Source organism: Mus pahari, chromosome 5, assembly GCF_900095145.1.
Source record: "Mus pahari chromosome 5, PAHARI_EIJ_v1.1, whole genome shotgun sequence".
Lineage (NCBI taxonomy): Eukaryota > Metazoa > Chordata > Mammalia > Rodentia > Muridae > Mus > Mus pahari.
This window is the reverse complement of record NC_034594.1, coordinates 123,184,156-123,199,941: the sequence shown is the minus strand read 5'-3', so window position 1 is coordinate 123,199,941 and position 15,786 is coordinate 123,184,156. Positions and strand designations below refer to the sequence as shown.

The 15,786-nt window shown below is 44.3% G+C and overlaps 2 pseudogenes; one reads left to right on the top strand and one right to left on the bottom strand.

Annotated features, from left to right (window-relative positions):
* Positions 1-3,879: 3,879 nt before the first annotated feature.
* LOC110322290 lies at positions 3,880-5,045 on the top strand (annotated as a pseudogene).
* A 3,688-nt stretch (positions 5,046-8,733) lies between these two features.
* Positions 8,734-13,273, bottom strand: LOC110322024 (annotated as a pseudogene).
* Positions 13,274-15,786: the final 2,513 nt, after the last annotated feature.

The following is a 15,786-nucleotide window of genomic DNA, read 5'->3' as shown; positions in this document are numbered from 1 at the left end:
ACCTGAGCCTCTGGTCAGGACGGACTCCGGTGTCCTTGTTCCTGCTGTCGCAGGCTTATCACAATTGGTTAGACCTGATGTTGTGTTCTGCTCACCAGTGATCCTAAGATCCCATGGAGAGTCCTCTAGGGACCATAGGGGTGTCTGCCGACTCCTTGCCCAAGGTGACCTGGTGCTGGTGCCAACCAGAATGGACTTGTGCCCCTGGTCAGGCCAGTTTTCTACTTCCCCGATGCTTTCTCAGGTCCCATGTGATTGGATTGGAACAGAAGTTATGTTCCACTCACCAGTGATCCTAAGATCGTGTGGAGAGTCCTCTGGGGACTGTGGGGGTGTCCACCAATTCCATGCCCAAGGTGACCTGGTGCTGGTGCCTACTGGAAGGTACTTGTCAATATTTATCTTTAATATTAAAAATTAGCAGGTNTCTGTACATCTAACAAAATGGTCTCTAGCCAAGTTCCAAATATTGTTTCCTTCTGAAACTTCTAGTGTTAGGCCTCCATGGCTTTTAGCACTACTGTCTTCCAAATTTCTACCAGGAAAGCCCATTAACCTTTACAGACAGCATTCAACCACTTTTGTTATTACCTCAAAGTTTTAAAGTCTTCCAGCCTCCTCCAGAAACATAGGCAAGCACTTCTAAATACCCCAGTCCCGGTACCAACTTTTATATTAATTATTTTTCTATTGCTGTGTAATACATATGACCAAAGCAACTTAAAGAAAGAAGGTTATTTGGGATTATGATTTCAGAGGGATAAGAGTCCATAATGGGTAATAATCATGGCACCAAACAGGAACATGGTGGCAGGAACAGCTGTGAGCTTACATCTTGAACCTTAAGCAGGAAGCCAAGAGTGTAGTTGAAATGGCATGAGGATTGAAACTTCAAGCTTGCCTCCAGTGACATACTTCCTTTAGCAAATTAATTGCCTGCTAAACATACTCAAATGGTGCTACTAATTGGGGAACAAGTAGGCACACATATGAGCCCAGTGGAGGACACTCTTGTCCAAACCACCACATGCATAAATCATGTAACTTGGATGGTGATGTGTGGGAGGACCCTGAGGAGGTTGAGGACATTGAATGTTCAGAATTTAATGGGCTCATTACACATGAAGAAGTGGTCTCACCACACTCAGCAGAGGATTCACCCCCACCCTTCACCTCTGCAGTTCTCTCTTCCATCGCCTGGGGGAATTAATCCCACCTATCTGTCTATGGGACATGCCATGCCCACTCCAGTGAAGTCTGCTTGACAGGCCTGGAAGCACTCATGAGGCAAAGAGTTTCAAGGAAACTCAGCCTCCTGGAACCTTGGCATTCTCAAAACCTGTATACTCGAACCCTATCCCCACTTTAGAATGGTGTATGCTCTCTTTCAGTGTTATAAGTGCCTTTAAAGATTGAATTTTATCATAGGTGAGCCTCCCAGTGTTCTAATGTCCTAGAAAATCCTTGAAGCCAAAGAGCTTGGAATTCAGTAGGATTCAGTGAGAAGGTTACCTATTCATTAACATTCTAATTTACTTCTAGTAGAGACCAGTGAAACTAATTAGGCATTACAAAGAACAGAGCCAGAATAGCTCAGGGCTAGTCTGCAGAGTGATTACTGAGGACAGGGAATACACACTGGCCTAGTGAATTGGCGGGTTTAACTATAGACTAGCTTTACACCTGGTGGTAAACAACACTGGCCTGGTCCTAGCCATCTTTTGATGTATACAATCTTTTTGTTTTGTGTCACTGTAATTCTGCTGCGAATGTGTCTCAGCTGGCTTTTAATGTTTTTTCTCCTGTATAAAAGTTTGATGCTCAATTTAGAAAAATACATTCAGATTCTACTCTCTCTCTCTCTCTCTCTCTCTCTCTCTCTCTCTCTCTCTCTCTCTGACTCTGTTTGTCAAATTCCCATTCGACTCCTTAACCCATTTGCCACCAGAGACCCATTCCACACAGACAGAAGACCCAAAAAAGGAGGTAGTCTGTGGCAGGGACAGGCAATGATTTTCCATAAAGTAGATGCCAGACAAAACAATGCTGATGTCTCTAAAGAAACACCTATCATTGCCTCTAGAGCTACAGCTAGACTCAAGGGTAAGCAGACTCATAAATGAAATATAGAACATGTGGTCTAGAAGAGATCTGATACACCCACAAACAAATTAATGAGATTCTAACTGAAGAATAAAAATTTAAAAGGCATGACCTCTACATTCAAGGGCCTTGGTCTCCGGCAGGTGACCGCACCCGGAACCTACTTATAAAAGCAATTCTTAAAATCCCAACGCCTTCTGTGGAATGTCCCAATGGCCCAGGTGTGTGTTGCTCAGAGTAGCAGAGTAGAACATGACCTAACTGTTGCCCTCTGTGGAATGTCCCTGTGCTTTAAACATATTGTTTAATGTAACACCTGGTATAGTTTAACTGTTAAACTGTTAAGTAAATGTGTGACTTTGGACTTCCCCTGTTTCCTGCCCAACCCTCCTCCCTCCTTTGTGGTTTCTGCCTTCATAAGCCTGTCACAAATTCGGGTCAGGGTTGAACTCCTCAACCCCTGCGTGGCGTATGAGTTTCGACCCCAGCATGCTGGTATGAGCTCAATAAACTTCCTCGTGTGTTTACAGCAAGTTCGGTCTCAGTATCTCACTGGGTGCGCACTATTCCCGAGACTTGAGTGAGGGTCTCCTCTGGGGGATCTTTCACTAACAGACATCTGGAAAATGTGTAAGTTTGGATTTTAAATGTATGGAATAATAATGGAAGGAACATACAATTGGATCAAGCTGAAATTACACATATAAGGCCATTTAGCAGACATTCGAGGTTTAATATTGAAGATTTTACAGTTAAAAAACAATACCAAGCCGGGCTTGGTGGCGCATGCCTTTAATCCCAGCACTTGGGAGGCAGAGGCAGGTGGATTTCTGAGTTTGAGGCCAACCTGGTCTACAAAATGAGTTCCAGGACAGCCAGGGCTATACAGAGAAACACTGTCTCAAAAAAAACAAAAAACAAAACAAACAAACAAACAAACAAAACAAATACCAAGAATAGGTTAATTATGTAAATTATACACACACACACACACACACACACACACACATATATATATATATATATATATATATATGTATATGTATATGTATATGTATATGTATAATATATTCATTTCACTAGTTCTGTTTCTTTTAGGGCATCCTGATTAATACACATTAGAGAGCCTTTCTCATGTTATCAAATTATAAGCTTTGTTTAATACTCATAAATGTATACATTTATTTTTTTTAAGATTTATTTATTTATTTCATGTATATAGGCAGAGAGGGCAGGGCAGAGGGCAGGGCAGAGAGGGCAGGGCAGGGCAGGGCAGGGCAGGGCCAGGCCGCAGGCCAGGCCAGGCCAGGCCTAGCACTGGGTAAGACATTTGTGATTCTGTGCCTCTTAAATTCAGTTGACTTTAAGAACTGACGTTAGAGTCTGTCTCCTCCTACATATAATGATTGCACAGAAGTAGAGTAAAACACTTTCAGGATGTTCGCTAACCAACCAACCATTTTATGTTCATCCTCCCATTTTGAAATCATTTTTCTACTTATCTGAGTATGATTGCCAGTGTCTCTTATGCAATATCTGGTAAGGAGTAAAAAACTAGGGACAATACCAAACATAACTTAATTGAATTGTCTATGAATTATGCTAGAAGTTAAACTTTTCCAGATTAAAGACACACACGAGAGGCGGCGCACACAGGAGCCCACCCGGCCGCGCCCGGACGATACCCGGCGCGCTGGGGAAGGATGCCCGCCCCGGTGCCGCCCCCGCGCCGCACAGCCCCTTCCGCCAGGCCCTAGAGTCGGCCCTGCCCCGCGCTGCACCGCCCACCGACCTCGCGGGAGATGGACGTCCTGGCAACAGACACGGCGTCCCAGCAGGAGCGGCTTCAAGCCATCGCTGAGAAACGTAGGAAGCAAGCAGAGATTGAGAGCAAGCGGAGACAACTGGAGGATGACCGAAGACAGCTGCAGTACCTGAAGTCCAAGACACTGAGGGAACGCTGGCTGCTAGAGGGGACACCATCCTCAGCCTCAGAGGGCGACGAGGACATGAGGAAGCAGATGCAGGAGGATGAGCAGAAAGCCCGGGGCCTGGAGGAGTCCATCACCAGGCTCGAGAAAGAGATCGATGTTCTGGAGTTAGGAGAGTCAGCCCCAGCTGCCCCAAAGGAGAATTCAGCAGCCCTCAACCCAGGCCGGCCCCAGTCTGCAAGCCCAGCCAAGGAGGAGCAAAAGTCGGAAACCCTGGTGAACGCTCAGCAGACTCCGTTGGGGACCCCGAAAGAGAGCCACACGTCCACACCGGTGCAGAGTCCAGGGGGATCCACAATGATGAAAGCGGTGGTCCATGCGGTGGACGGCATCACTGAGAACGGAATCCAGCCTCTAAGTTCCTCCGAGGTGGACGAACTCATTCACAAGGCCGATGAGGTCACACTGAGCGAGGCAGGGTCCACAGCTGGGCCAGCGGAGCCTCGGGGACTCGCAGAGGATGCCACCAGGACCACGCCCGTCCAGAAGGGAGATCACAGGAGTTGAAGCTCAACCAGGAGAGCCACGTCAGGCCCACCAGGCATCCAGCCCGGTCAGGAGCCCCCGGTCACCATGGTCTTCATGGGTTATCAGAACGTGGAAGATGAAGAAGAAACCAAGAAGGTACTGGGCCTGCAAGACACCATCAAGGCTGAACTGGTGGTGATCGAAGATGCGGCCACGCCCAGGGAGCCCGCACCTCTCAATGGCAGCGCGGCTGAGCTCCAGGCCACCAAAGAGGAGAACCAGACAGGGCCCACGATCACGCCCAGCGACGCCCAGGACCTCGACATGAAGAAGCCTCGCTGTAGATGTTGTTCTGTCATGTGAGCCGTCGGGGCACCCCAGTCCCCGGTCCCCGTCCTATGCTCCACACTCAAACCCAGCAGCCCGGCCCTCCCCGGCGCCTGGCCACCCTCGCCCTCCGCCTCACAGGCCCCAGACACGTGTGTGTTCCCTATGCACCTCGAGTCGCAGTGGAGGGTGCTCTGCCCGTCACCACACTCCACACTCACCCCGAACCTCTGAGCCGTGGGTCACCCCTTGGTGAGAGACAGACCAACCCATATCAGCCCCTCCAAGAATGGGGACTCCCTCAGTCCAGGTCACAGCAGGTTTACACAGGCGGCTTACGCCCACCTTGGTCCCAGTCTGGTGTCCCCTTGCTGCCCCAGGCCAGCCTGTCTGTGCCTTATTGTTACTTTTGGGGAGTCTCCGAGGGGACCAGAAAGGGTCTTCCTGGCCAAGGCGCCAGCGGCCTAATGTGGGCAGGTGGAGTGAGGCCACAGTTCTTTGGGGGACAAAGTCTTGAAGTTCTAGGGTGGAGGACGGGCACCTGTGGATCCCCTCCCATAGGTAACGGAGCTCAAAGCAGGAGAAGCTCTTCACCCGGGATGGAACAATCACCCGCAAGGTGGAGTCATTGTTGGTCAGCCAAGCCACTCCCTGTCCTGAGTTCCACCCCCACCCCCACCCCCACCATGCACACACTGGACCCTTCTTCCTAGTGCTAATTTTGGGAGCTTTGGGGTCACCTCTGCCCTCTTCTCTAGTGGTTGGACCAGGGTCCTGGGTTTCCCACGTACCCCCATACCCCAGAAGTCAGTGGGTATGTCTGCCAGCGCCACAAAACCTAGCATTTCCAGGCAGGTTTAGGTTGCTCCACACACACTTTGGGTGGGAGTAAGGGACACCCCCCATCTGCCACTTGGCCTGACGGGAGCCTGGCAGAGGGTCACCAACCTACGGGCAGGCAGCAGTAGCCACTTTGGTCCCCAGAGGCCCAACCCTGCACACAGGCGCTGACTCAGCTTCAAAGGACCACGCCCGGTCTAGGTCCCTTTCTTGGGACCCCAGCCTGGTGTGCAGCAGGGTGCAGGGCCACCTGCGCCCCCCCCCCCCGTCACTACCCGCAGCTGCAGTAGGGGCTCAAGCAGCGGCCACAGGGTCTGTGTCCTGTCCTTCCCGTGGCCTGGAGGAGAGGCGCTCTTCCCTGAGGGTGAGCTATGGCCATGGTCATGGCGCCCCTCCTCTTCCTCCTCCTTTGAGTCTGCCTGAGTTCCTCAAGCCCTGAGCCTCTCTCAAGCCCTGAGCAAGTGCCCTTGCTGCCCCCTTCTGCTTTTGATGTGTGCCGAGGCCTCGCCCTTCACCCCCATGTTCTTGACTTTCCCAGAGAAACAAATTTAAAAAAAAAAAAAAAAAAAAAAAAGACACACACACACACACACACACACACACACACACACACACACGGTGGAAAATAATCAGGGAGTAGCCAAGTCTAGGGGAATTGTGACTCATCAATTGTTGACAAAACTCTAGTTTTTGCCTTATTTGGTTAATTCTGATTCAGAGCAGCTTATTAGAAGGATCCAAAATGAATACCATCCTAGTGAGGTATCTAGGTGTGGCAGCTTCCTGAGGGCTAGCAAAGCAAATTAGTTCGAAGTTGTAAATAGTCAGCTATGCCCACTCCAGTGAGCCTTTATCAATGAACAACATGTAACTGTCCTAAACTTGTTATGGAGATTTGTACAGCTCAGTTCTCTGTATCTGCAAAACTTAGATGAGAAAAGCAAGATCTTTTAAAGGGAAATGATTTGTAAACATACTTGTAACATATCATTGAGTCAGCTAGTCAACTAGTAATTATAAAATACTGTTAGTGATAATTACGTGAATAGTAATCGTAGGTCACCTTAATTACAATTTATTTATCATATATATACAAACAAATCTCTCTCTCTCTCTCTCTCTCTCTCTCTCTCTCTCTCTCTCTCTCTCTCACACACACACACACACACACACACACACACACACGGTTGTAGATGTGCCACAGCACACACATGGAGGTCAGAGGACCATTTGCCGGTGTAAGTTCTCTCCTTCTACATCGTGGGTCCTGACTATCGAACTTAGTTCATCTGACTTAGTGGCAAGTGAACCATCTCACCTGCCTGGGTCACTTTAATTTTGATCAATGTAATATATTACTAATGCCAACTAGTTCTATAGCCTTGTTCACAGGACTTATTAAACAGTAGTGAGATTAAATTTTCTGTGAGTGCATGTGAGTGGGTTTTGTCGGCACTGTTCACGGGTGTGGTGTGTGCTCATGTGTGTGTACCCATGTGGGTGTTCTGCTGTATCATTCTCCACCATGTTTCTTTGAGACTGGGTCACAACTGACCCTGGAACTGCATGGATGACTAAGTCTCAGTGATCTTCCTGTCTCAGATTCTCACAACACTGAAATCACAGGCATAAATGACCACACCCAGCATTGTCGATGGATACTCATGGTCTCATAATTGGGGAGAAAATGCTCCTTCTTACCCATTGGTCTGTCTCTATAGCTCATCTCTATTCATCTCTTGTCCATATGTCCACCTCTACATCCTTCTTTAGCTTCTCTACAGATGAGAGTAAATCTCTGCTTTTGAACTTTAATATAAGAAGTTAGTTTTCTATTAATAGTATGTCAATATCATATGGATTACAAGGAAGACTTTCTTTTAAAGGCATTTTCAGGCCCAGCAAAAGGCTAGGAAAAATAACTTGCAACAGAAATTGAGGAAACTAGAAAAATCATCACATTCTACTACAAAAGCCTGTGTTCAACAAAATTGGAAAATCTGGATGAAATGGACAGTTTTTGAGACAGATATCAAATATCAAAATTAATTCAGGACCAGATATACCATCTAAAGAGTCTCATAACCCCTAAAGAAGTAGAAGCGGTCACTAAAAGTCTCCTAACCAAAAAAAAAAAGCCCAGGATCACATGGGTTTAGTGGAGAATTCTATCAGACGTACAAAGAAGACCTAATACCCATACCTTTCAAACTATTTCACAAAATAGAAACAGAAGAAACGCTAACAAATTCATTCTATGAAGCCACAGTTTTACTGCATGTTCTCCCCTGGAGATGAAACAGTTTTCATCTAATCAGTAACCTGTCATAAGTATCTTTCATAGAGGACTTCATAAGAGATTTTCTGTCTACTTTTATCATGTTTTATGTTGCAAATATATTTTAAAAACTTGTTGAGTAAATATTACTTCAGAATATTGCTTCAGAACATATCATGTATATATATGTAAGAGGCATTTAATTATAAATTATTATGATGGCTTAAAAATGTCAATATCATGTTGTATATTTTGAAATAAATTTTATTAGTTTAATAAAACAAAACAAACAAATGAAAAAAAAAAGGGCAGCTGTAGTGCATGCCTTTAATGCCAGCACTTGGAAGGCAGAGGCTAACAGGTTTCTGATTTCAACACCACCCTGGACTACTCAGTGAGCTCTAGGACAGCCAGGGCTATACAGTGATACCATGTCGCAAAAAAATGATAATAATAATTTTATATACATATATATATGTGTGTGTGTATATATATATACACACACACACACACACACACACACATATATATATATATATATATATATATATATATATATATATCAAAAAAGAGAAAAATAAAAAAAAAAACAACAACAGAAAGGGAAACCCCTTCACATGTTTGCAGATGAGAGACTGAATTGAGGCAGTATTGATGATCTTAAAACCCACTTCTCCACTGAAGGTGCTCAGCTTCCAGTATTGGGGAGAAATGATGGGATTACCCCTAAGTCCTTTCAAGGAGAATGGTTCTCCAAGTTCTACCATGGTCTTCCCAAAGACCGCTCAAGTGTTGCACATAGTCTTCGATCACTATCTTGATAGTCTCTCCTGTTGCACAACACAGAGAGTTTAGTTTCCTTACAACAAACGGTAGGGATGTTACCAAATCACATTCACTCTCCCTATTCACAAGGAGTCAAAACATAGCAAATTCAAGAAATGAGTTTTTCTTTTGGGGGGGAGTTAGGGGGAGATGGTCTTGCTCTTTATTTCTCTCTTGCTCACCTATGAGTATGAGTCTGCTGGTTTGGAACAGTCGCTCATCCTCCCACTCAGGATACTCCTCCTTGAGTATGTCACACACTCTGTTGTGCTCCCGAAGCCAGATGGTAGCATACATCATCAGACCAGGCACCAGACCAAAGACTTCCTGCCCCACAGCAAACTGTAGGTTCTCAGGGATGTGAGGAGGGTAGATCATCTCTACCTGAGTGTCTCTGACTGTGGGAGGATACACCTCTCCACCAATGACCTAAATCACAACAGTAATAACAGAGTTAAAGAAGAAAGAAAAAGCCACAACAGTTTTAAAATGTAAGTCTAAATGGCAGGTGATCATTTTTAAACCATAAGGGAAATACCTGATATTTCAATTTCCCATCCTTGAACAGGCATAGTTTATGTTTTCTGTCTAGAGTTAAACTGTAAATGTGATTTAAGTCTACCTAAAAAATTTATTATGGAGAAATTTCAATTTACTGATTCTTACAATGATTTCTTATTCAATTTCGATAATTACATTTTCCTTAAAATTCAACAAGTGATTATTTTAAAAGATTTATTTTATTTTTATATGTATGAAAATTTGCCTGAATGTATGTCTGTATGTATGTCATGTGTTTGCCTGGTACCCTAAAATGTCAGATGAATATATCAAATCTCCTAGAACTGACTGGAGTTGTAGATGGTTGTGAACTATCATGTGGGTGGTAGGAACTTAAGTTGGGTCCTCTGTAAAAGCAATAAGTGTCTGTAAACACCAATCTAGCAAGCTCAACAAATGAGTCTTCATAGCCACAAAATTCTAAAATAATTTTTCTACCAAAAATAAAAGCATGTGACTTTATTTTGAATAAAGTATGCCATATATATAATAATAATCCTGATAGCTGTTTTCCATTGTTTAAAGCAGCACAGTCAGGGGACTTTGTGAAGGTTGGGCCTCTATCTCAATAAGCAGAGTCCAGTGCCCAGCAAGCACAAAGTTCTAAGGTTCACTTCCCAATGCCACCAATGACTATTTATTTATATGTTTACAGAAGATATAGCCTTTTCTTAGACTAAACTTTTAAACTAAAAATATAAGGAAAATTACATTAAAATGTTTCTCTGTATTTCTGTTCATGTTTAATAAACCAGCAAATGAAAATGGAACACCCATCATGGTTTTAGAAGACATAACATTTGGATACGAAAAATATTGGGTGCAATATGCTTGGGATGGGAAGATGTCAGTATTCCCTAAGGATTTGTTATGGATCTGAGTTAAGCCTACTTACTCCATGGCCCAGTCCTCGGGTGAACCCTGGTCCTNGCTTCTGATCTGTCTTGAAAAACTGATGGGTGAAGTGCTGGGCAAAGAATGNAAACATCATATTTGAGCCTTGGGGATCAGGGATGAACTCTCTCCTTAGAAGAACCTTTCCCAGCACTTCTTTTGAATCAGGAAGCTCCTTATTTCCTAGAACATGAAAATTCTAGAGTAAGTATCTATCCATTCACTTATTTGTTCAAGCAAACAAATGACTGTATAATACATGAGAGCTTCCATCACTTAGAACCACTGTCTCAAAGAGGAACACAACATCAATACAATTGTTGTTCTGAGGCACAGTGTCATGCTTGTACCCCAGGCTGGACTGAAACTCACTCTCTATGCCAGAATGGTCTTGAGTTATTGTTTAAACTTTACCTTAGAAATTACAGGCAATAAGCTATCTGGCAAAGGTTATAAATTCAAGTTTTAATATATAAGGGGGTGTTATTGAATTATCAATTTTAACTAACATCAATTCTATTTAGCAAAACATAATAAGGTTAAAACATTGTATCAAATGTAGATTTACTTTCCTGTACTAGGTCCATACTTTTAGTAAACCTCTGTGGATAACCATACCAAAGACAAAACTATTTATAGTTTTACATAAAAGACAATCTAAGGTCACCTTTTTTAGGTACACACCCAAGCCTCACTGCAATTGCTATGTGTGTATTTCTTTGCACTCACCCGTCACACCCATGGGAGTTGGGCAGTTATCTGCTACTGGAGGAAGGGCCCTGGTGTAGTAGGAGAGGTTGGAGGAGGCNTCCCAGCTTTTGTAACCATAGTGCACAGGGTTAGTTGGTGGACTGNCAATCAAATGTGATCTGGCTGAAATTTTAAAGAAAATAATTATTAGTTTCATATGAAAACAACAACAACAAGGGAATATCAATTATCAGTGTACAATGTAGCAAGTACAGAGACTGGATTTCCTTCAGACAAAGATACCCTGCTTTACAATGACTAAACTTTAAAGGGCACTGAAAATGCATCTTCAATAAAGCTTTAGCTTTACAGAGAACATTCTGCTCCAGTAGTCTTAGCCTTTCAGGTACTACCCACTCCCTGTTCCATAGATGATGACACATACAGATGCGCATGGCCCTCACTTAGAACTATAGACATTTATTTTTCCTTCTGACCCAAACCCTAATTAACTATTTGTTTCAAAGTGTGCTGTGTGTTCAGAACAATTTTGTGTGCCATGGGTATTCAATGAACAAGTGAACCACACTTCCTCCACAGGAATGAAGGACAGGGGTCATAACTAGGATCCAGACTACAGGTTTACATGACAGTATTTTAGACATTTCAAGGAAAAAATGAACAATAAAAAAGGTATACTTCAAGCCATTTTGAGGTTGGGATAGTTCTTAGGGTTGGGTTTCTGGTGCCTAGTTTTGTTGGAGGATGCTGGAAAACAAGGGAGGGTTGTACTTACATGTCAGCACATACCTCATGATTGAACTTCACAGGAAGGGAATGTGGTTCACAGTGTTCCAGATTCTCTTGAAGAGGGTCAGGATGTAGTGTACTGTGTTTGGTGGACTTCAGCAGTAACTCCATTCTTGTCAGAAATTCAGCTGGAGAGAAACAAATCAGGAGGAAGAACTGGGCAGCCTCCCCTCCTCCATAGGACACAAATCTACAAAATGATGGTAAACATATGTGGGCGGCTACTTTCCAAAGGAGATACCCCAGGAAAAACTTATGTGTAGTTCAGTTTTGACTATAGAATTCAGTCTAGGTACAGTCACACTTATATTGGTCAAATCCTATGCTCATGCATTCACTGTAGTTTTGAAATGAGTTGGGACAGCAAGGATTTGCTACATTAAAAAAGAAAACATCCTGTCTGTCACTCTTGTCCTCATCTTAAAGATTTAACTGTGTCACTATGGGTCAACTCTACAATGATAAGTTTGACAAACACACAGGTATTCCCAGAAAAGAAGTCTTTATTTTAATTAAGTCTGTCTCATTAATGGTTATGATGTAGAAATAGAACTTTCTATTCCTAAGCAAGAAAAGCAGAAGACCTAACTTCATAGCTCACATTACCAACATTTTCTTTCTTTTTTATTAGATACTTACTTTATTTACATTTCAAATGTTGTCCCCTTTCCTTGTTTCCCCTCTGGAAAACCCCCTACTCCCCCCTCCCCGCTCACCAAGCCACCCACTCCAGCTTCCTGGCCCTGGCATTCACCTATACTGGGACATAGAGCATTCACAGAACCAAGGGCCTCTCCTCCCATTGATGTCCCACAAGGCCATCCTCTGCTACATATGCAGCTAGAAGCATGTATCCCACCATGTGTACTCTTTGGTTGGTGATTTAGTTTCTGGGAACTCTGGGGGTACTGGTTAGTTCATATTGTTCCTCCTATGGAGCTGCTAACCCCTTCATCTCCTTCGGTCCTTTCTCTAGCGCCTTTATTAGGGACCCTGTGCTCAGTCCAATGGTGGGTTCCAAGGATCCACCTCTGTATTTGTCAGGCACTCATGAATGTTCAGACTAGAATTGTTGAGTAGCCTTTTCAAAATTAAAATGGATCAACCGACAGTCTCCAGGCGTGAGCTGGGTGCTGCTGTTGCAGAGCCGGTAACATGGTACAGCCCGGACGTGTGTGAGCTCAGGGCATCTCTGCAGGCTTGGTTCCTTAGGTATATACAATACACCTAAGGTGCATATACATGATAAGACTTGTGACTGTAAGAATTTCATGGGGAGCCCTCCCCTCTTTAGTCTTGAGAAGGTGATGCCCAAAAACCACGAATAAACCATCTTGATGTAAAAACACGAGGTAGGTTAATGTCTGAGCTCCAGGCTGATGCATACCTCACGCAGGAGGTAGAGGCACCGACCACGTGGCCTGAAAGCTAGTGGTTTTTGTAGGGGGAGAGGGAGGGGCTAGCAAGAATTGGTCCGGTTACACATGATTGGTCGGTTTGAATGCCAACAAATTTGCAGAGTGGTACATGTAAGTTAGCAGAACACCTGGTTAACATGACTCCAAACTATGTCAGGAATGTTTTAAACAAAAGCCTGCCTGGGCGTGCCCAGGCCTGTCCCACTGTGTTCTCCTTCGCCTCGGGCTTCCAAGCCCACAACTTTTTTTTCTGGACTTATTTGACATAAATTACATGAATCCCAGGCCTTAAATTTCATTTTAAATTTCATTTTCCTTCAATCCCCTCTTTTCCTCTACTAAATAATTCTAATCTTAGAATTAGAGTATCAATTCTGTCTCTAACAAAAGCAACTGATTAATCAAGCAGGGTCCAAAAGTTAAGCGCAAAAGCAGAATTACCAGTGGCCCAGTGATGGCCGACAACATTTGTCAGCCAGGAGGAGACTTCTTAAGGTGAGATGCATGAAACCAGGTGGGTATTCCTTTTACTTTTACTGCGGTGGGGCATCGTCAGCAGCTCTGAGTAGGGTCCTTTTCACCTTGGCTCCTAGGTTTACCACTCGATGTCTCCTCACCAGGATAGTGTCTCCTACTTTAAACTGATGTGACACCTGTGTATCACCAGCAACATAGGTTTCTTTTAACTGGTCCCAGACCTCCTTTTTTACAATTTCAAGAGCCTGTCACATAGATGGGCAGAAGGGCCCCATACATTAATCCAAAGGGTGTTAGACCAGAGGCTCTGGGGGAATTCTGGGCCCTGAATAAGTCATAAGGGAGAAGGGCTGTCCAATCTTTGCTGCCGGTTTCTAAAGCTAAATTGCTGAGGGCTTCTATTAGTGTTCTATTCATTCTCTCTACCTGACAAGAACTCTGGGGTCGGTATGCACAATATAATTTTTAATTTATCCCTAGCTTTCTGGACAATCCCTGACTTACCTGGGAGACGAAGGCCAGTCCATAAACTGAGTACCTTAGGTATCCCAAACCGAGGAAGAATTTCTTTGAGTATCTTCTTGGCCACCACATTAGCTGTCTATCTCTTGGTGGGGAATGCCTCAACCCACCCTGAAAAAGTGTCTATAAAGACATTTATAGACAAAGATAATTATTTTCGTACCAGGCTGGTTTTAACCTTGGGGAGGGGTATGGATCTGTTGATTTCTGAAACAGGGCTCTCATTACATAGCTCAAACTTGCTGCAATTCTCCTGCTTCAATCTTCAGTTACACTGACTGAAGATTTATACCACCATGCTCAGCTTAAACATTGTTAAATAATTCCAGCTAGGGCTAGATAACAGCTCCATGGCTAAATACTGTCTACATGCACGAGATCCTAGGTTTAAATCCGCATGTGGTCGGGGCTGGAGATTCCCTGTAATAACAGAATTTGGGAATCAGAGGTGGGTGGACTGCCAGAAGCTTTAGGCCAGGCTGCCAGGATTACATAATAAAACCTTGTCTGATACACAGAAATGAAGAACCCTGCATAGCCCTAGCGGGTCAAACAAGCACACTGTCCTACAGCCATCGACGCCACCATCCCTTCCAGATCTCTCCGAGGGGAAAAAGAGAAGGCCCCACCACCACAGCTCCGGGCCTCGGCCAGCCGCGCAGCACAGACTGGGCAGCGGCCAGGAAGCAGCCCGGGAACCAATTCAAACACGTTTCTGCCTTGGGGTGCCTTATGGCAACTGCCGCGACCCGCGAACACAGGGAAGCTCTGAGCGCCCTTCGGGACCTTCAACTGCCTGCCCCGCTCAGGCGACCCTCATTCCATGACCTGAGAGATGGCCACTACGATGGCCGCCTCGCCAGAGGAAAAGGACCGCGGACTGAGACCCCGCCAGTCCAGCAGGCCCCCAGGCAGGCCATAACCATCTAATTTCAATGCTGGGATATGATCCCAGATTCTTCAGCAAGATCTGCAAGTGATCATAACAACTGTGCAATCTCCCTACACCCATTGCCACTATTTATTTATTTATTCATTCATTTATTTACCAAATGAAGAACTTTTATTCTTTAGGTATCTGTATAAAAAAATTAAGGAATCTTAATTGTAACTTCTATGTCATTGTATACTTTTTCCTCTCTTTTCTTTTAAAGGATACACTTATTTTTAATGTATTATATGTATGAATGCCTGCATGTATGTACATATACCATATGCCTGTCAGATACCTGAGGAAGCCAGAAGAGCTTACCAGGTCCCCTGGAGCTGGAATTATAAACAATCCTGCTAGCATGTAGGTGTTGAGAACCAAACGCAGGTTCACTCAAGAGCAATAAGCACTCTCACTGGATGAAGCATCTGTTAAGTCCCTGTATATCCTCCTAAGGGTCCCATGGCAGTTGTACTGTATGCTTATTGTGTGAATGCTTATACAAGGAACATCTCTACAACTAGAATGCATGCTTCATCAATAAGACCCTCCTCGGTCTAANACAAAATTCTGTAGGTGTCCAGAGCTGGCTTCAAATACACTTCAAATACCTTCCTACCTCAGCCAATTCAGTGCTAGATTTGTAGGAGC